Source organism: Callospermophilus lateralis, unplaced genomic scaffold (assembly GCF_048772815.1).
Source record: "Callospermophilus lateralis isolate mCalLat2 unplaced genomic scaffold, mCalLat2.hap1 Scaffold_97, whole genome shotgun sequence".
Taxonomy (NCBI): Eukaryota; Metazoa; Chordata; class Mammalia; order Rodentia; family Sciuridae; genus Callospermophilus; species Callospermophilus lateralis.
Genome location: NW_027517884.1, coordinates 4860161 through 4881778, shown reverse-complemented (window position 1 = coordinate 4881778; position 21618 = coordinate 4860161).

The following is a 21618-nucleotide window of genomic DNA, read 5'->3' as shown; positions in this document are numbered from 1 at the left end:
CCCAGGTATCGCTTCCTGTCACCTTATGTCTTAATTTCTGGCCTCTTTCTTGTTGTGACCAGGATCTTAGTCAATGCCTTAGTCTTTCTTTTGCTTCTCTCATCCTCCCTCTGCTCCCTTTCTTTTTCCCTGTTTCTCTCTTATAGTATACTTTTTCGGCTTCTCTGACTAAATCTCTCTTTTAACTTTTTTTTTTTTTTTTAATATCCATGGCAGCTTCAACAATTAAGGCCATCGTGACAGATGCCTTTTGATCTGCTGCCTGAGGATCGAAAGGAGTATATCTCTTATATGCCTCCATAATTCTCTCTAGAAACATAGAGGAAGATTCATCAGGCCTTTAAATAATTTCTCTTACCATGGCCAAATTAGTTGGTCACCTAGCGGCCCCTTGGATACCCGCAATTAGAGCCTGGCAATAATTGGACAGATGCTCCCTATCTTCAAAGGTGTTGGGGTCCCAGTTGGGTTGGTTAAAGGGGAAGGCAGCTTTTATTATGTTGGGAAGTTGTGTTGGTCGCCCATCAGGTCCGAGGATATTTTTTTCTAGCTTCCAGGAGGTTTTTCTCTCATTCCTCTGTCATGAAGAGAGTCCCTAGGAGTTGTTGGCAGTCATTCCAAGTAGGCAGGTGTGAAAACGTTGGCGACTTCTCTGAGTTTTTTTAGCCGGGCCAGCTTCCTCCAGGGAAGGAGGCGCTGTGTGTGTCATGGGACAGTCATCTGGAGGGCGCTGGGCCATTCTGGCTTCCTCGAATGGTGGAGAGGCTGAGTCAGCAGCAGGGGAATTACTTACAGGGTTTTGGGGGTTGGGGGACAAGGGCAGAGGATAAGGACGAGTAGAGTCTTGAGACTCAGGGAGAACAGAGGGTGGAGGTTGAGGAACAGAGAGTTTGAGAGATAGAATCATAGGGGAAGGAGTAGGAGTGGGTGCAGGGACAAGGAAAGGCTTCACCCATGGAGGAGGAGATTTGCAGAGGTCCTGACAAGTTAAGATATATGGCTATTGATCTGGATGTCTATGTGGCCCCGGCTGAAAGACAATATCTCAGACTTTTCAAATTAGTGCGAAGTAGAAACATCCTTCTAGAGGCCATCCGACTACAAAGGTGGGTTATTCTGAGACACAGAATCTGCCAGGTCTGGTGTTTTAATGAAAAAGAAAGATTGTGAGCAATTAAGCAGACTTTGGTCCAGTGATTAAGGGTCAGGGACAGAGGCATTGAAGTGCTCTGTCCCATAATAAAATATACACAGACAGTGAAAGCAACAACACATGACACAGACAAGACAAGACAATAAAGACAGGCAATGGACGTCCAATACTGAGACCAGGACTGAGTAGCCGGCAAAACCTGATGGGCTGGCAATTCCGAATCTGAAAGAAAATATCACTGAGTCGAGGAGACTATGGTTCCTTGATTTCCCGAGTCCATCCCCCAGGGACATGGCCTGTGGCTCTGTGACATGTGTGTCAGCCACCGTGGGAGAGAGCTCACGCTCTTTACCAATAGCCATTTTGTCAAACCCTAACCTGAATCCTGAAACCAGAAAGAGGGGCCTTATTTACCCCCAGAGCATCCCGTTGGGGGTCTTTCATCTGCAGCTGCCGGATCTCGCTGGGGCCACCAGAAGTAAAGGTCGGGTGAGCATCGATGAAAGAGACCACCAAGAGACTGTCTAATGCAACAGCAAAGGGTTTATTGGGAGTCCGGCATGCAAGGGCTCAGAGCTCGCTTGAACAGAGCAGAGAGCCCTGAGAACAGCTTAAGAAGTGCTTATATATTTTCCTTGGAGAGGGCAGGGAGGGAAGTTTATTGATGGGTAAGGGCGAGTGGGCGGTTTGCGTGCAAATGGTTGATGGAGTACATTCTGCAGTTTGGCAGTTGGGGGCAGCACATTCTGGGAACAAGAAGAGCAAACAGTTCTCAAGATTTCAACAGTGTTTTATTAAGCATACAGAAAAACAGGAAGTGACAAGTACCTATTTTATTAACCTTTCAATATAAGTATGAAAACAGAAATCTAGGTTAGATTTGAAGCCCAGAAGTTCATTTGGCCCTTGATTGGTATACTTAGCTTTGAATTACGTTCCGTAGAGATGTCCCAGAAATATGGATATACAATGACACAGGACCTTGTACCTTCTCAGAGGTCAGTTCCAAAACACAGTCTCTAAGGGGAATCACACCAAAGTTCAAGACAAGATGGACTCAATTATCTCTACCAACCACCACACAAATGACCACAATTAAAACCAAAACACTCCCAAATGGCACTCATCTTCTTCCAAATAGACACTCATCATAACTTCTGGCAGGAGGATTCCATGAGAGGCGCAGCACAAGACAGTGTCCCAAATAATCTCCCTTTCCCCTCATTTGCCAAAAGTCAGAGTGGCCTGGACACCCTTCCTGTGAACCAGGAGTGATCAAATATGCCTGCCATTAATACAGCTCTGTTCTTCAATTTGAGGCCTACTGACGGTGGGGTTTAGATTCTTTATTTGAATTGGATTCATAAGAAAACCCAAGAACCTATGGGCTAGCATCTGCAAGGCTTTGAAGAACTCAATTGACCCAATGGATCCCTTTTCTCACTTGATTGAGGTCAGGAACCTTACAGAGGAATGCGAGAGACTTCATCAACAATGACTGATTTTTTGGCCATTTTGATTTTGGATCCACACATGGGATCTTTCTTTAGATCCATCAGGTGCTGATAATCTAAGCCACAGGCTCACACAGAGCCAAGAGGCTGATTCAGACACATCCCTTTACAATGCATTTAAGCAAAGAACCACAGGTGATGCCCATTCATTTCCGTTTGAAAACTGTTTTCTTCAGGCTTCACAAAAGCGTGGCCTGAGGCAAAGACCTTCCTGACATTCAGGGCAACAGAACAATAGGTAATCAAAAGGCCCTTCGCAGGGTTTCTCTACTGAGACTTTCTGGGTCACAGTGATATCTGACTTTTCTGAGATGCTTGCCATTCTCTTCAGCTATCCAGTACATGTCCATGTCACAGTGCTTGGAGGTGGTACATATCGTGGATGCAAATGCATGAACCTATTCTGGAGAGTGGCTAGATTTCAGGAAGAAAACAGGAACTTAGGAAAATAGCAGGTGTTGCCCATCGATAAGGCAAGCCCTAGTGCATTCATAAATTGGGCAGGATGAATGCTGGGAAGCTTTCTACTTGACAGGAAACATCCATTGATGCATTCTCTTTTCTAATGTCTACAAGCACGGACACAGTGGGATACACAGACATAGAAAAACTCGCCTTGTGAAACAACTTACTAGAAACAGTTCACTCCAAACCAAACAAACCGACTTTCCTGCCTATTCTCAGAACATGAGACAAAACCACAAACACACATCCACACCCACAAAGGCACCTCCTTCCCAAAGTAGGTCTCTCACTCTCCAGAGTATCCTCTTACTGCTGGGCCATACTATGTTCCCCCGATATGGCGTTTCCTGTCTCAGATCTGGTCTCCTTGTCCAACTCTGTGAAGTGGTCAGGAGCCAGCTGTGAGCCACTACCTACTTTTTCAGGAAAGGCCCCTCTTCAGAGAACTCCTGGCATTTGGCCATCCTCACATCAGTAGGTACCAAGAAAGACTGACTCTGTCCTTGCTAAATCGAAGCAAGTGAGACACTGGGACTGGGACTGAGACTGACTCTGTGTGCCTGGCTTCCTGGATCCCAAGTTCAGAGAGTTCCATTACCAAGGGATTGAAGTGAGGTCACATCCTTCAGGAACTGAATGAGGTCACTGCCTTGGCAACCACTTTGTCCAAACAGTTGCTTTCAAGCGTACCATGAGAAGGAGGCTTACCCTATTTTCTGTAGCACTTTCACAAATTAGAATGGTATATCAACCATAGGCACCAAGGAACCGCTCTCCACACAGGCCTGATTTGGTCCATCTTCTTTATATTTGGAAGAGAGCCTTTAGTCCAGGGAGCACTGCAGTGAACCTCTGCACTAAAACTATTAGCAAGCACCTGATGGAGGACGCCTCCATAGGTAAGTGGCTCCTTTATAACATCTGATATCTGGTTAAGGGAGATCTCTTCTGATGACAGAGATGTGGCACGGGGAGGCTCACATATACTTCTGTCCAGGACAGTAACGAGAATCTTTCTGTCCTCTGTTCTGTTCTGTAGGGAATTCCTCTGGAACTGTAGAGAGGTGCCGACGGGCACGCATGCGCTCCTACCCTGGAGCTTTAGCAAGATGTTGCACTCTTGCCCTGTTTCTGTGTTTAGGCGCTGGGTTTCTGTTTTTTTGTGTTCTGTGTTCTATTTTTTGGTTTTTTGTTTGTTTGTTTTTGTTCGTTTTGTTGTTTGATATTGGTGGTAAAAACTTAAGTATATTGGACATGAAAATCAGAAATAAAGAGATTAAGCCTGACACCCCTTTGGACTGTGTTTTAAGGAACTGCAATGAACTTTATCCCCCATTGTAAAGCAGGATGATAGAAGCCCCTAGCTGGCTGCCTGGAGCACACCCATTTGCAGAGGGCTATGCCTGCTGGGGACCTAAGAACTGAGTATCTCCCAGGTTAACAAGTGAAACTCCTTTAAAACCCCTTGTCCCTCCAGATAAAGAGAGTCACAACTTTGGCAGAGTCCCCTGTGTTTCTCCTTTGTTAGCCAAGCAATAAAACTCCTTTTTTCTTTTTCTCAAAACCCAGTCCTCATTATTAAATTTGTATTAATTGGCTTCAAGGTCAGGAAACAAACTTTAAGTTACAAATCTTGTACCCCCCCTCCGCCACGGAACTTTGTGAGAGCTATCTACTGAAATGTTAGGAGATAGAGCACGCTTGATGTGGAACTGAATCAGAGGAGCTAATCCTGTATGTAAAAGGGGAAACTGAGGGACTCCCAGCAGCTGCCAAAGCCCTGTTGATTCAGGGAATTACCTCCTTCCTTCCCTGCACTGTAAGGATTATGCCACCTCTGTCTTGTTAAAAAAAGAGAAAAAGAAAAAGGTGACACTAAATGCACTAAAGTCACCATGGAGACACTTTATTTTACATTTCAGGTTGCCCTTCTGTGAAAACATCTGGTCCCCTTGTGGGGACATCTATGGTGCCACTGCTGTAGGAGATTTTTCTCTTATCTGCTCTGGTTTAAAGGGTTCTGTCTGACAGCCATAGTCTGGACCTCCTTTCTGTCTGTATTGTGTCTTAGTTTCTGGCCCTTTAAGACATCTGCAATAATGTGTTGATATTATAAATTGTTTTTGGGGAATGATCTTAGCTGAATGTGTGTCTAAATGATGATGTTTTATTTTAACAATCTGGTAACTGAATGGGTTTTTGAAGCATTGCACAATCTTGGAGTAAAAAAGTCGGGTTTAGGTAATTGTTTAGTTTATGATTTCAGATAATTCATGCCAGAGAACTTAAATACTTAGGATGGATAACTGAAGAACTCTACTTCCAAGTTGGCAAGAAACTTCCCAATCATACGGTCTTTTTTTTTTTTTTTCACCAATTTTGAATTGGGTAGCCTGGGAAAATGTCACTGTGTGTACCAGTGCATTAATTTGGACATAAATAGTAAATCATAGTATGGTGTCTGTTGACAAAACAAGATGTAAAGATATAAAATTTTGTGAATTGTATCTTAAACTTGTATCATAATTTTCAACATCTGAACCTGAAAATTATGGTTAAAATGCCTTAGTCCTGAGATGTCTGTTCAGAATAGCAGTTTTTTTGCTGCTCCTTCCAGACCTCAGCCATGACTTATGTTGAAATGCAAATGAAAGAAGCCTGCAAGCTTTGTAGGAGAGTAATTTGAGGTCTAAGGGAAAAAAAGGTAAATTGTATGTTATTTACTAATTACTGGCAAGTCATTTTTTCTAGGACTCTTATTTTTTTTCTTAGATACTTTATGTTTTTTGACCTCATGATTTTGAGCATACAGACCTAGGTTAATGTTTTTCTGATCAGTTCTATCTTTGACCAACTGTGGACTTTTTGAAACATTGCAATAAAGATTTCAACTACGAAAAGCTACAAGGCCTTTACTATTATTATGTGTGCACAAATTGTTATGTGTTGTATGTCTATATATACATATATCCGTATATCATATATATGATACACAAATTAACATATATAAGGAGCGCTCATAAAAAAATAGCGCTTGTAAAAACAAATTTTAAAAAAGTGGATCCAAAGATCTTAAATTCACGTGATTTAAATGTTTCAATTTAAATTGGATAAAGAGATAAAAACAAATGTCTTTAAATTTAAGCTTACAAAGTTTTCTAGGTGTTCAAACATCTAACAAAATATTAACATCTACAAAATGTCTAATATGCCTTGGCTCTAGTACCTTTCCTTCAACATAAAAATGGTTTACACTCTTCAATACATTTCTCTAACTTTTTGATAAATAAGTAAAGTAAATTTGATATGGGATTACTCATTCATGAGTACTTTTGTTAGATATCTGATTGATTTACTAAGATCTGTATTTTTTTTAGTAAACTCTGTATAAGATTGTAAAAATCAGTCATGTGTTAATGAGACAAAAATTTCTTAAAACATAAGTTTACCCATAACACTGAGTTTATTAAGATTTATGTTTTCTAGAGCAAGCAACCATAAAAATTAAACAACTGATTAAATAAAAACTGTTATTTTAGAGCACTGTACTGCCATTTCTTTAAAAGCCAAACTTGATTAATGTAGAAACATAAATGTAATTGTTATGCTATTAATGTTTTCATATCTTACAGGTATGGAAGTCTGTAAGGTAGAAACGTTTAAAGAGTATTATATCAAGCTGGTGCTCTGAAGTTGTGTGGTAAAAAATATATTGTGGATTTATTTACCTGTTATCAATAAGATATGTAAATTTTTATGTTACTTTTTACATTGGGGAACAATTTAAATGTATTTTTAAGTTAATTAGAGCCTAATCTTTGTAAAGGTTAAAAACTTTCAGCCTTTCTTTAATTCATGTTTTAAATGTGATATCATATGGTGTTAGCTAATGTTCATGTGACCTCAAACAATTTATTTAAACATTGTCAAATGATATTTAAAAATAAAGATCAGCTTTAGAACTAAAATAGTTAAGATTTATAAAGAGCCCTGCCTTTCCTGAGATAAGGCTGTGTGTCCCATCTTACTACATGTGAGAATGACTATGAAACGATTAGGTCAGATAATATTTCTTTAAAGTTATGTTAAAAAGTTTTTTTTTATTGTCAATATTCCTAGGATCTCAAACAGGGGATATAATGTATAACTCAGCCAAAAAATTCAGGGAAGATATTACACGAACTAAGTATTTTTACTTTTGTTAATTTTAGTTTGAAATTTTCTTATAAGTGATCTAAAGATTCCCTGTTAGTGTTTTACAAATGCGTTGCTATAAGAACACAACATGGGTTTATTCAAGATAATAAGTCATCAACTACAATACAGACAGAATAATACAGATCCCAATTAATAAAAAGGTAATTATAAAGTTATAGACATTAAAGCCCAGTACTCTTAATGTAAGGCTGTTAAAATTTATTTGCTGGATTTTTAAGATTAGGATTTAAAATGAATGTTAAATGAAAAGGGCCAAGAAAACCAATATTTGGCTCTTGCCCTCTGAGTCAGTCTGAATCCAGGGAACAGGGGACTTCTCTAAAGAGCTTTGCAACTCTGGGCCACATAACCTCCTGATCAGGGAGATTAATGAGACCACTGGAGAACAGAAAGCCAATCAGTGCATTTGTTACATAGAGGAGAGTCATCAGAGAAAGGAGACATCCCTGATGCTTCTGAGGGAAGCCAAATGGTCAAGCAAGACCTGGACCCACCTAGCGCAAATGGCACTAGCAGAACTGAGAATCTCCTCTCAAGTTTCCCCAGAATTGATTCCCACAAAAGCTCAGCTGACTGTTAACAATAGATAGAAACAAAAGTCAGTTTGACTGCTTCATCTTAAACACTTAGCAAAGACAGTTAAGACCAAAATACAGCCACTCCTGGGCATTTTAAATAATAATAATAATAATAATAATAATAATAATAATAATAATAAAATTTTAAGGTATGCACTTTATCTTATCCTCCCAAAATAAGTAAGACTGGAGGCTACAAAGAAGGATTCTCACACAGGAATGCCTAATACTTATAAAAAGAGACTATCAAGAAGAGCTGCCACAGGCAGAAGTTTTCAGTTTAAGACCTACAGATATTCCTAACCTACACAGGTAGGCTTGGTGTTTGCTAGTACGATTATCCAGCCCTGAGTAACAGAATTAAAGGTTTCTCTATTAGACGCAGAGGTCATACTAGTAAAAGGATTTTTACAAGATCAGATGACATTAAATTATTAAACTGTGTCTTATTGGGAGGGCCAACTGTAACACTTAAAGTTAAATATTAAGTTGACAGTCCTGATAATTGGGGATATTAAAGACTGGTGAGGGAATTTCTATACAGTGACATGTTCCAGCTGCTGCAACATTTATTCAGTACTCATGGTTTTTGTTTCACTCATAGAAGAATCCATTCACAGATGACTTTACAACCTGTTCTTCCCCAACCTGACTTCAAACCGAACTGACTTCTAAACGGCAACTCATGTCTCTCAACTGACTTCTAATAGTCAACTCATGTCCCTCACGACGAGCCCACTCACGTCACCCTGTCTCAGGAGAGAAGAAGAAAAAATTAGTGATGCCACACTTTTTACAACAATGGAGAGAAAGATAAATAGACTATCAATATAAATAATTAATTAAGTCAGGTAAAATCAGGGAGATCGGTTTTGGGTGAGTTGTAAAATTTTGGAGACTCTTATCTGAGGGATAAAAATTTCCTCAGTGTTCTTCCCATAATCTATCAAAGATTTGAAAGGGACACAGAGAAAAGGGGGAAATTGTAGACCCAACCTGATCTTTTATTAAAATTGGGAGCCATCATGCCACAAAGCCATGAAAAGATAATTTTGGCTTTACCATAAATTACTTCAAATTCTGAACCTGCGTGGAATGCCTGCCCACGTCTTGAACTCACGCATGCCCAGCTCTCTGACCAGAGAGCAGCCCTCTCTGAAACTTTAGTGACACATCATAAATATTTGCCTTCTCTGGCCAGACAACAACCCTCTCTGAGGCTCTAATGGTCCTCATGAATTCTGATGTAGGGACAGCAAAAAAATTGTAAACTACCTTTAATGTGATGTTTATCAGAGTTCTGTTATCTGTAACCCCCCCTTTTGTGTAACTTTCTGGGCTATAAAACTGGGCTGTAGGAAAGCTGGGGATGCTGTCTTGTTCCCACCATTTTGGGAGGGAGAGGCAGCACGGCCGGTGGAAATAATAAGCTTAATTTTATTTGATTTTAATTTGAGTCAGTGGTCTTTTCTAGCGTCCTGGTCTAACAGGTAAACACTCCAAAGACGTGGAGCTCTGCCGGCCTAAAGACTTCTTGAGAACTTCCTCTGAGGTTGGGCACTTGAAATATATGTTGTTGTAAGGAGATTTAGCTTCCTTTCTAGTGACACCATAAAAGCTGGGTCTGCATCTACGTGACCTGGAGGACATAGTTTTTTGTATTCTAATGAACATGAGGCAGCAGTGCTGAATTTTGTATTTATAGGTAAACTGTGGCCACTTGGTGCTCAGTGTCTCCCCGTGTGAACTGTGAAGCCATTTGGTCATCCTCCACTTTTCGTGGTGTTTCTTGCTGCTGCACTGGGAGTTTGGTATTTGCTTCATGAAATACAACGAGTTCAACTGGGACCCAGTATTGGAGGGAGTTCTGTCACTTGTGGTGACAGAGAATGCACCAACCAGGCTTCTATCTCACAAAGCTTGCCCATTTGTCCATAGAAATCTGACTCTGAACTTTGCCCAGAAACCTCTCCATGTAACAAGAAGGGTCTGCTGGCTGCACCATATCAGTCACAAGCCATTTTGAAGGCAATGGAAAATCCTCCTGGCCACACCACAGATGTATTATCACACACCTGCCCACCACTGCAATAGGCCCACTACTCAGCAGGGTCCAACTTACTGGCATCTTTGTTCTACACCATTTTCATGAAACCCCGTCAATCATGGCATTCTCTTGTACACTCATGATCAGGAAAAAGACATCCAAAGGTTCTCCAGTGCCACCTGGTTAACGGAATTTCAAAAATTTTATTGAATTTATTTAGCCATTTTTCATGGATGAAGTTGAAGGCATTGTGGGTTTCAGTTCATTCAGGAACCACTAAATGGTGAGGAAACTCATTTCAATGAAATCTCTGGAGAAATCTCACAGGCAAGTCATCCCATAGAGTGGTCAAAAGGTCACATGAAGCCAGGCCCATTGAGGTCTTCAATGTGACGTCCATGGGTGTTCTGACTGTCAACTATGGCTGCCACATCTTTCAGAATAAAATCATGTGATATCTTAGCTGAGATTCCAAGGCTCTGTGGAAAGTCACCCTTCTTTTTTGATCTCAGTTTCCAAGGGGAAATCCAATGTGTGGCCTCCTAAAATCTGAACACAGTTCATGGCAATATTTCTCTGAGATCAGTTCCAGAACTCAGACTCTAAGGGGAATCACACCAGAGTTCAAGCCCAGGTAGACCCTGTCATCACTTCCAAGCACTACACAAATGATCACAATTAAAACCAAAACACTCCCACAAGGCCCTCATCTTCTTCCATATAGACACTCATCATAACCTGTGGCTGGGGGTTTCCATGAGGGGCTCAGCTCAAGACAGTGTACAAAATAAACTCCCTTGCCCATAATTTGCCTAAAGTCAGGGTTGCCTGGATACCCTTCCTGAGAACCAGGAGTGATCAAATAAGCCTGCCATAAATACTGATCTGCTTCTCCAATTTGAGGCCTACTGACTCTCGGGTATAGACTCTTTATGTGAATTGTAATCATGAGAAAACCCAAGCACATATGGGCTATCATCTGCAGTGTTTTGAGAACTCATTTGACACAAAGGATCCCTATTTTCACTTGATGGAGGTTAGGAACGTTACAGAGGAAGGCGAGAGACTTCGTCCACAATGACTGCTTTTTTGGCCATTTTGGTTTTGGAAGCACACGTGGGAACTTTCTTTACATCCATCAGGTGCTGAGAATCTATGCAACAGCCTCACACATGGCCAAGAGTCTGATGCAGACACATTCCTTTCCAAAGCAATTAAGCAAAGAGCAACAGATGATGCCCATTAATTCCCCTTGAAAACCGTTTCCTTCAGGCTTCACAAAGGAGTGGCCTGAGGCAAAGACCTTTCTGACATTCAGGGCAACAGAACAATAGATAAGCAAATGGCCCATTGCAGGGTTTCTGGAATGATATCTGAGTTTTCTGAGATGATCCCATTCCCTTCAGCTATCCAGTACATGGCCATGTCACAGAGCTTGGAGGTGGTACATATCGTGGACACAAAACCCTGAACCTATTCTGGAGAGTGGCCAGAATTCAAGAAGACATACAGGAACTTAGGAAGATAGTAGTTGTTGCCCATCCATTAGGAAAGCCACAGTCCATTCATAAATTGGGCAGGATGAATGCTGTGAAGTTTTCTACTAGACAGGACACATCCATTGATGCATTCTCTTTTCTAATGTCTACAACCACGGACACAGTGGGATAAACAGACATAGAAACACTCGCATTGTCAAAAGACTTACTAGAAACAGTCCACTCCAAATCAAACAAACCGACTTTCCTATATATTCTAAGATCATGAGACAAAACCACAAACTCACACGCACACCCACAAAGTCAACTCCTTCCCCCAAGTAGGTCTGTGACTATCCGGAGTGTCCTCTGACTGATGGGACATACTACGTTTCCCCGAAATGGGCTGTCCTATGTCACATCTGGTCTCCTTGGCCAACACTGTGAAGTTGTCAGGTGCCAGTAGTGAGACACTACCTGCTTTCTCAGGAAAGGCCCCTCTTCAGAGCTCTCCTGGAATTTGGCTATCCTCACATCAGTAGTTACACAGAAAGACCGATTCTGTCCTTGGTAAATCCAAACATGTGTGGCCACTGGGACTGGGACTGGGAATGACTCTGGGTACCTGGCTTCCTGGATCCCAAGTTCAGAGAGTTCCATCACCAAGAAAGTTATATAGGTCACTTCCTTCAGGAACTGAATGAGGTCACTGCCTTGGCAACATCTTTGTCCTAACAGTTGCTTCCAAGTGTCCCAATAGATGGAGGCTGCCCCTACTTCCTGTGACACTTTCACAAGTAAGAATGGTATATCAAACATAGGCACCCGTAAACAGCTCTCCACACAAGCCTGGTTTGGTCCATCTTCTCTACATTAAGAAGAGAGAGACTGCTTCAGACACACCCCTTCATCCTGACCTGTTTTTTTTTTTTTTTTTTTTTGTCATGAAAGATGACTTTCGCTCTCTCAGGTCCTTCATAGCTTTCTATATCTTCCCCAGGGTTCACTTCTGCATGGACCTTTGAGGTTCTCAGCAGGTGGAAGATCTCTTACATTTCTATATAAGAACAACTTTGTCCTTGCTTTTCTGTAAAGTTAGGTTGAGGAAACAAAGTATGGTTAGGATTAATAACATGATTGATTTGGGTTAGGAATCATTCTGCTGCATGAATAATGGTATTGGGAACCTGCAATATTTATAAGGATATATAGAGGTGAAATATATGTATAAAAACACAAATCTAGGTAAGATTTGAAGCCCAAAAGGGCATTGGATCCTTGATTGGGATACTTTACTCTGAATTATGTTGTGCACATGTGTCTCAGATAAATCTATACATAATGGCATAGGACCTTGTACCTTGGATAATTGAATGTTGAAGAGAACATCCAGTCAAAAAAGGATAGTTGGTAGGATTAGGAAGATACTTGATAGGATTAGAAAAAAGAGTCAGTATAGGATTTGGACAAAAACTTCCTTAGCAATAGGGTTTCAGGTAGACAGAAAATGTAAATGTCAGCACATTTGAAGAGTCAGTCACAATGATGAACTGGGGAAAATATGTAGGAAAGCAGATATCATTAGAGACATTAGGAAATCAGGCAAATGATGAAGTGATTGATAGGATTAGACATTTTCAACAGGCTTGAGGTTGAATACATAATCTTAGGAAGAAACAAATATGTAGTCACCAATAGGATTGACATTTGAGAGCATTAGGCAACATGGACATGGGTGATTTTCATAATCCATACTCACATTCCATTTAGGCTTTGGTACAATTGTAAGTGTGACTTTGCATTTTGTGGCCAGAATATTACTGTGATAAAATGTATATGTAGATCAGGTGACATGAGTCTTTCTTGCACCATTTCTGGGAGCAATATTTAGAAGAGATATAAATTAGTATTGGGGGCACAAATAGGTGTACCATGTGTGAATATATAATATAACAGATTCCAGCTTTAGAAATTTAAATAAATTGATATCTGAAAATACACAGGAAATGTCATATTGACATACATACATTCATTCCAACCAGTTATACATCTAATGGTAATATTAGGGTTGTGGTTTATCATAAAGTGTGTGTGAGTTTTGCTTCAAAATTGATTATGGAAATCGAAAATAATGTGTTTGGAAAGAAGTCTCAATAAATAACCAGTCAAAAGCAAGGAGGAATACATGTGTACTGAAGCAGGAAGTGATTGAATGTGTTTCAAATGTCTTTAAATTTGTGAACTTGTGGATGAAATGTATATACTATGATGTACAAAAACTGAAGAAATAGTAATGTACCAGTGTTAAATAAAAATGAACGTCAAAATACACATCATGCCCCTTTGGAATCTACTTGCATTGATGTTAAATTGGGTCAGTTACAGTAGAAATATAAGGATTTGTTTGCACCATTCAGTGAAGTGAGTTTTCAGTACTAGAAAACAAATATGTATTTCAGGTGGATGAATATTTCTGAAAATAATCGTATGAAAATTTGATTATAAAACCACATACATGAGCATGAGTGAATTATTTAGGGAGTGTATAATAGGACACATATATTTTATATTTGGAAAAATCTAGAGAATATATATATATATATATCTCACAGAGAAACATTAGAAAGTAGCAATATATATGCCAATCAAAATTCATCGTGAAATATATATCATCCACCGATCCAAAAATATTAATTTTACTGAACATGGATTTATGTATAATGTTTTTCAACTAAAAATCTCACTCATAGTTTGAATTTTCAGTTCCAAAAGCGTTTAGGAGGGGTGATCTCTTCTCATACTTTGTTTCTGCCAAGTTAGCCACCTCACAAAAATGTACGTGTGATACCAGGTATGATTTTATATGTGCATATAAAAATACATGTGCTGAATTGGCTACAGAAAAAAGGAGACAGAAATTCACATATGTGTTAACTTTAAAAACACATGGAGTACTATTTCAACAAACAATTGACAAGATTTATAACTCCTACACTATATCATGCAAAAGGCAAGACCAACTATACACCATGCCTCCTCTGAACTGCTTGTATTAATATTATGTTTGGGTTATTTGTCTCCATCATATTAGGATTAGTAGTCAGAGTCTATTAGGGTATGGGTTACTGACAGGGATTCAGTATTTCGAATGGAAAATTGGATAATGAATCCAATGTGTATGTAAATATGTGCTACACCAAAATCTTCCCACTCTCATCCAGAACAATACCTTGACAACACCTTCACCCCATGTAAGACACAATTAGAGGAGAAGAGTTAGAAAATCCATGAATACATATCTGGAATGGAATGCGATCAGAAGTTCACAACCTTGGAAGTGTTAGAGGAGTTTCCAAAAGTAAGGGACAGGGTAAACACTTCAAAAACATGGAGGTCTGTTGTCCTAGAGACTTCTTGAGATACTGCCTGTGAGGTTGGGCACTTGAAATATATGTTGTTGTCACGTGCTTTAGCTTCCTTTCTAGTGAAATCATCAACCTGGGTCTGCATCTATGTGACCTGGAGGACATGGTTTCTTATTTTCCATCCGTGGGTGGGCCCCTTGCTTAAGAGCTCTGGCTACTGGACAAATTTTACACAAAGAAGCCTCTAATCTGACTTTTGGGGCCCCTCGAACTATCTACTCCCCACATCACTTGAAAGATCTTTTACCTTAAAAGGGTCTTCAAACCCTCCCTACATCCAGAGTTCTGTCGCTCCTCACTTCCTTTCTGGAAAACCCTAATATTATTTTCCTCCCCTGCTCTGCACTGAACCCTGCCTCACTGCTCCCAATAACTCCCATGTCTCACACACCAACTCAAAATTGCTTGGAAAACTTAGATGATTTCCTCCCCTGTCATTCTTCCATTTATGAGAGACCACTCACCAAGCCTGACCTTATCTGGTTTACTGACAGCAGTTCCTTTAGGCAGAATGGAACTCATTACTCTGGATACGCTGTATTTTCAGCCACTGAGATTATAGAGGCCAAAGTTTTGCCTTCAGGAACTACAGACCAGCAGGCTGATTTTATAGCATCCACTCGTGCCTGCCTTCTAGCACAAGGCAAATCCCTCACCCTCTAAAATGATTCAAAATATGTCTTCCATATCTTATTATCCCATGCTGCAATTTGAAAGAAGCGAGGCCTACTTACCACCAAAGGTAATGCGATCACTAATTCAGCTCTTATAACCAATCTGATAGAGGCCTCCCACTTACCCACCCAGTTGGGAGATGTCCATTGTAGGTCCCATCAGAAGGACGGCTCTCTTATCACTGAGGGCAATGCCAAAGCTGACCAGGTGGCACGAATGGCTGCAACCACTTCCAATCATGGCCCCCATGGTGGACATATAATGGCCACTTTAGACAGCTCATCTGAAGCCCCTACTTCTTTCAGTAAGAACAAGCATCTTTTCAAGTTCCTTCATACTCTATTCCTTTCCAATTCTCAGTCTTTGACCCTCTTTTTACAGAGTTTCTTCTTCCTCACTCCCTCTCACAAGCCATGCTACAGAATATAGCCTCTAATTGTCAGATCTGTCAGCGGACCAACCCTCATACTCCTTTAAGGCCCAAATGTTTCCCTTCCCAACAAGCCCGGGGACACATTCCCTCTGCTGACTGGCAGGTAGACTTCACCAACATGCCCACAGTATGGCACACTAAATACCTCCTTGTCTTTGTGGACACTTTCTCTGGTTTGGTTGAGGCATTTCCCACTTCCAATAAAAAGGCTTCCACTTTAGCTTCAATCTTACTGACAGACATCATCCCCAGGTTTGGTATGCCCACTTCCCTACAATATGACAATGGCCCTGAGTTTACTTCTAGGATCACACAAAAGGTCTCTCAAGCCCTCTCCTTCAAGTGGCATTTCAACTGTCCATATTTCCCCCAGGCTTCAGGGAATGTGGAAAGGGTAAATCGTACTCTAAAGGAAGTCCTTACCAAATTGACAATGGAATTAAACATAGACTGGGTCAAACTCCTTCCCTTGGCTTTGCTTCGAATCAGAGCTCTCCCTAAGAAACCATCTTTACTGTCTCCTTTTGAGATAATGTATGAAAGACATCTTATAACCCCTGCGTTGGTCATTTCACAAGGACCTCTCACCCGAGATTTGTCTTTGCCTCTCTTGCTTCATCTCTGCTCGGAACTCTGGAAATATCAGGACTGGCTTCTTCCGGACCCAGTCTCCTCTCCAAAAACTCCTCCCTTAACACCTGTTAGTCTAGTCAATTATAATACCCCAGAGGAGAAAGGGACTCTTGCCCCAAAATGGGAAGGCCCCATCCTGTCATTCTCTGTACCCCCACCGCCGCCAAACTCTCCTTACCAGACAACCGTCTCACTCCCTGGAATCACATGTCTAGGTTGAAGCCACATCACCAGGAGGCCCCACATGCTGACGACAGGGCCACCCCAGAGGAACTCCAAGAATCACCTCCTGAACCTCCCCTTTACTCCTGCTCTCCACACCCATCTCACCCATTTAAGTTGCGGCTCACACGGTTTTCCTTGCAGCCCAATTCCTCTTAAAGAAGGCACAATGAGCTCTCCCAACACCCTAGTCTTCTCTAACTGCTTGTTTTTTGTGCTCTGCTTATTTTCTGTGCTCTGTCAGGACTGGTCTTTACCCTCCTCACCTACCATGCATTTATTCACTCTTCGGGAACGATACTCAGAACATGGCATGCAGACGGTCCGCGGAGTGGATGCAACTACTTGCTTCATCCACAACTGCACCTCTATTTCCCTAAAATTGTCACCTTCAAGGACCTTCGTCCCTGGTAGCTGGAACTGGCCTTTCATTTGCTTCCTTTTTGATCAAACAAAAGATTATTGTCATTGGTGGCCTGAGATATATAATGGGTGCCCCTATTGGTCATGCAGGTTCCATGATGAACGTGGTAGCTATTCTTACCACTCACTCGGTTACCCTGAAGGGTGGACTTCTAGTTACATAAAGTGGCATAAAGGCTCTTCATCCAATAACAATGGATGGTTTACTTTAGATAAACCTGACCCCAAGGCCAAACGTTGGGGCTATGTTGAGTTTGCTGTCTATGCTCGGACAACCTCAGTCAGACCCACAGGGTGGATGACTATTGGCCGCACCCTGATTACGCCACCTAAGGCAACCATCCAGGTAGTCGAACACATTAAGGACTCAGAATCAAAACTTCGAGATCGTATCCATAGCTCATCCAAAGAGGATTCAGAGCCTTCAACCCCCTCAGGTCCCTCTCCCACATGGCTCAATTTGCTACACCAAACGTTTTGATTATTAAACTCCACCCGTCTTTCTTTGCCTACTTCTCAGTGCTTTCTCTGTGCTTCACTTAGTCGTCCACTTCTAGCAGCAGTCCCATTAGCGGCAGAAAATATTCCAGCAAAACCCTACAATTTCTCTAAAAAGGACAAACCCTACATGTGACACGTAACCCACTGTGGGAAAGTTATTCCACCAATACTTTATTTCCTTTCATCTGTTTCCACCTGCCAATAATGAATCCTTTACCCGTTTGTTCCTTGAGCTACAACACCCCATAGAGCCCTGTGTTTAGGCAACCTGAACATTTCCTCTGGTGTAATGGGTCTTTAAGTACCTCAACGATCAATGTCTCTGGCACCTGTTTCTTGGTTACTGTAGTTCCTCAGCTATCTTTGTATACTCCCACCGAATTCCGACAGTTGGCCCTACCTTCCCGCACCCGTAAGGTAGTCTTTCTGCCGGTTCTGGTAGGCCTCATTTTAACAACCTCAGTGACGAGTCTCGGACTCTCTGGTGGAGCTATAGGTCATGCTCTATGGGCATCCAATGACCTTCAACAAAAACTGCAGGAAACACTCAATACCATGGCTGAGTCTCTGGGTTCCTTGCAGCGGCAGGTTACATCATTGGCACAAGTGGCTTTACAGAACCAAAGGGCAATTGATCTTCTCACTGCAGAAAAAGGGGTTACATGCCTATTCCTCAGAGAGGAATTTTGCTATTATGTTAATGAATCTGGGCTAATAAAAAAAATGTTGTTAAATTGCAGGAATTATCGACCGAATTTCTCAAACATACCTCCTCCAATCCCATCATAGGGTTCTTCCAATCCTATCTTGCCATGTACTTACTACATATCTTGGGGCCCCTTATTGGGATGCTCCTTTTTGTGCTCTCTTGCCCTGCAAAATGAAGTGCCTTCAAACCCAACTGCAAAAAATTCCTAATCAAACTTTCAACCAGCTTTTGCTTAGGCACTACCAGCCTCTGATGACCGATGAACCCCCAACATCTCAAAGAGAACAGTAACTCAGTGATGAAGCTCACTACCAGGCATGATGGAATGCAATGGGTATCAGACAGCGGGAGACAACGAGCTCTGAGAACCTCTTAATCTGCCATCCTGGATTCATGAGTCTTTACCACCTTCTAAGATTTCTCATGGCCCTTGGCCTCTTCTATGTCAGTCCCCCAACATGGAACTTCTGCCAAAAAATGACATTTCCTTTAATTTTTATCTTCATTCTGTTTTTATTTGCTCTGATCTTCTTCAGGTGCTGGTGACGCCATGTCCAGGCAACGCTTCCAGTATTTCCTAGAGTCTCTGTTACAGGACCAGTGGCTGATACCAACAATCTCTTCCATCCAGGACTAGTTCCATGCCATCGACAACTTTGGCTTCAGGGAACATTCATTGACTTCACCCCTACGAAAGTAGCTGTCTATAGCCACTGGGTTTTATTTCTGGCTGCCATGATAATCCCAAACCTGCTCCATGAGCATTCCTCCACTTCTCTTTCTAGGCCCCACACCACCCCCACACAGCAGGAAGCAGCCGGATCTGACAAATGACGCCCCACTTCCTAAGAAAACAAAAAGGGTGGAATGTTGGGAAAAGAATAAATGGCAGCCATACCCCAGAGAAAAACCTCAACATGGCGCTTAAGGACTTCTTCTTCCTACCTTCTTCATTTCTGCAGTGGCGCAAAAAGTTCCCACCCTTGTGAACTCTCACGTCAGCGCCAATTTCAAATCTCACTTGTGGGGAACCTTAGCCCCAATGAGAACTAATTCCTGGGCTCTGGAGCTGATATCTGTAAGAACTTGCCAATAAACGGGTTGCTGCCATTTATCTAAGCCCTACCATCTCCCCCTTAGTTCTATATAAGCACACAGCTTTGAGCAATAAAATTGGAATTCTCCCAGTGAAGTGTCATTGCGTGGGGAATTATTTCACTCATGATCAGCAACAGGATATCCAAAGGTTCTCCAGTGCCACCTGGTCATGGGAATTTCAGAAATTTGATGGTATTTATTTAGCCATTTTTGAAGGATGAAGTTGGAGTCACTGTACGTTTCAATTAATGCAGGAACCATTATGTGGTGAGGAAGCTCATTTAAATTAAAACTCTGGAGAAATCTCACAGGCAAGGCTTCCCAAAGAGTGGCCAAAAGGTCACATGAAGCCAGGATCATTGAGGTCTACAATATGAGTTCCATATGTGTTTAGATTCTCAACTATGGCTGCCAAGTCTTTCAGAATAAAATCATGTGATATCCTGGCTGAGATTCTCACTGCACTGTGGAAAGACACCCTGGCACTCGATCTCAGTTTTCAAGGGAGGCTTCTCATGCGTGGCCTCCTAAAATCCCAACACATTTCATGGCAATACTTCTTTGATCTAAATTCCAGAACTCAGTCTCTAAGAGGAATCATGCCAGAGTTCAAGCCCAGGTGGATCCAGTTATCTCTTCCAACCGCCAAACAAATGACCACAATTAAAACCAAACACTCACACATGGCCCTCATCTTCTTCCATATAGACACTTATCATAACCTCTGGCTGGAGTTTTTCATGAGGGGTGCAGCCCAAGACAGTGTCAAAAATAAGCTCCCTTGCCCCTCATTTGCCTAAAGTCAAGGTGGCCTGGACACCCATCCGGTGAACCAGGAGTGATCAGATAGGCTAGCTGTTAATATTGCTCTGCATCTCCAATTTGAGGCCTACTGACTGTCAGGTATAGATTCTTTATATGATTTGGAGCCATGAGAAAACCCAAAAACCTATGGGCTAGCCTCTGCAGGGCTGTGCATAACTCATTTGACCCAAAGGATCCGTATTCTCACTTGATGGTGGTCAGGAACCTTACAAATGAATGCGAGAGACTTCATTCACAATAATTGCTCTTTTGGCCATTTTGGTTTTGGATGCACACATGGGATCTCTCTTTATATCCATCAGGTGCTGAGAATCTAAGCCACAACCTCACACAGGGCCAAGAGGCTGATTTAGACACATCCCTTTCCAAAGCAATTAAGCAAAGAGCCACAGGTGGTGCCCATTCATTTTCATTTGAAAACTGTTTTCTTCAGGCTTCACAAAGGGGTGGCCTGAGGCAAAGACCTTCCTGACATTCAGGGAAACAGAACAATTGATAAGCAAAAGGCCGAAAGCATGGTTTCTCAACTGAGACTTTCTTGGTCACACTGATATCTGTGTTTTCTGAGATGCTCGCCATTCCCTTCAGCTATCCAGGACATGGCAATGTCACAGAGCTTGGAGGTGGTACATATTTTGGACACAAAACCATGAGAATATTCTGGAGAGTGGTGAGAATTCTGGAAGAAACAGGAACTTAGGAAGGTAGCAGGTGTTGCCCATGGATAAGGCAAGCTGCAGTCCATTCATAAATTGGGCAGGATGAATGCCGGGAATCTTTCTACTATACAGGACATATCAATTGTTGCATTCTATTTTCTAATGTCTACAACCACGGACACAGTGGGATACACAGACATAGAAACACTTGCCTTGTCCAACGACTTACTAGAAGAAGACCACTCCAAATCAAACAAACCGTCTTTCCTACCTATTCTCAGATCATGAGACAAAACCACAAAATCACACCCACACCCACAAAGACACCTCCTTCCCCCATGTAACTCTGTGACTATCCGGAGTTTTCTCTGAGTGGTGGGCCATACTATGTTCCCCCAAAATGGCCTGTCCTATCTCAGATCTGGTCTCCTTGGCCAACTCTGTGAAGTTGTCAGGAGCCTGCGGTGAACCACTACCTACTTTCTCAGGAAAGGCCCCTATGCAGAGCTCTCCTGGTATTTGGCCATCCTCACATCTGTAGGTACCAAGAAAGACTGACACT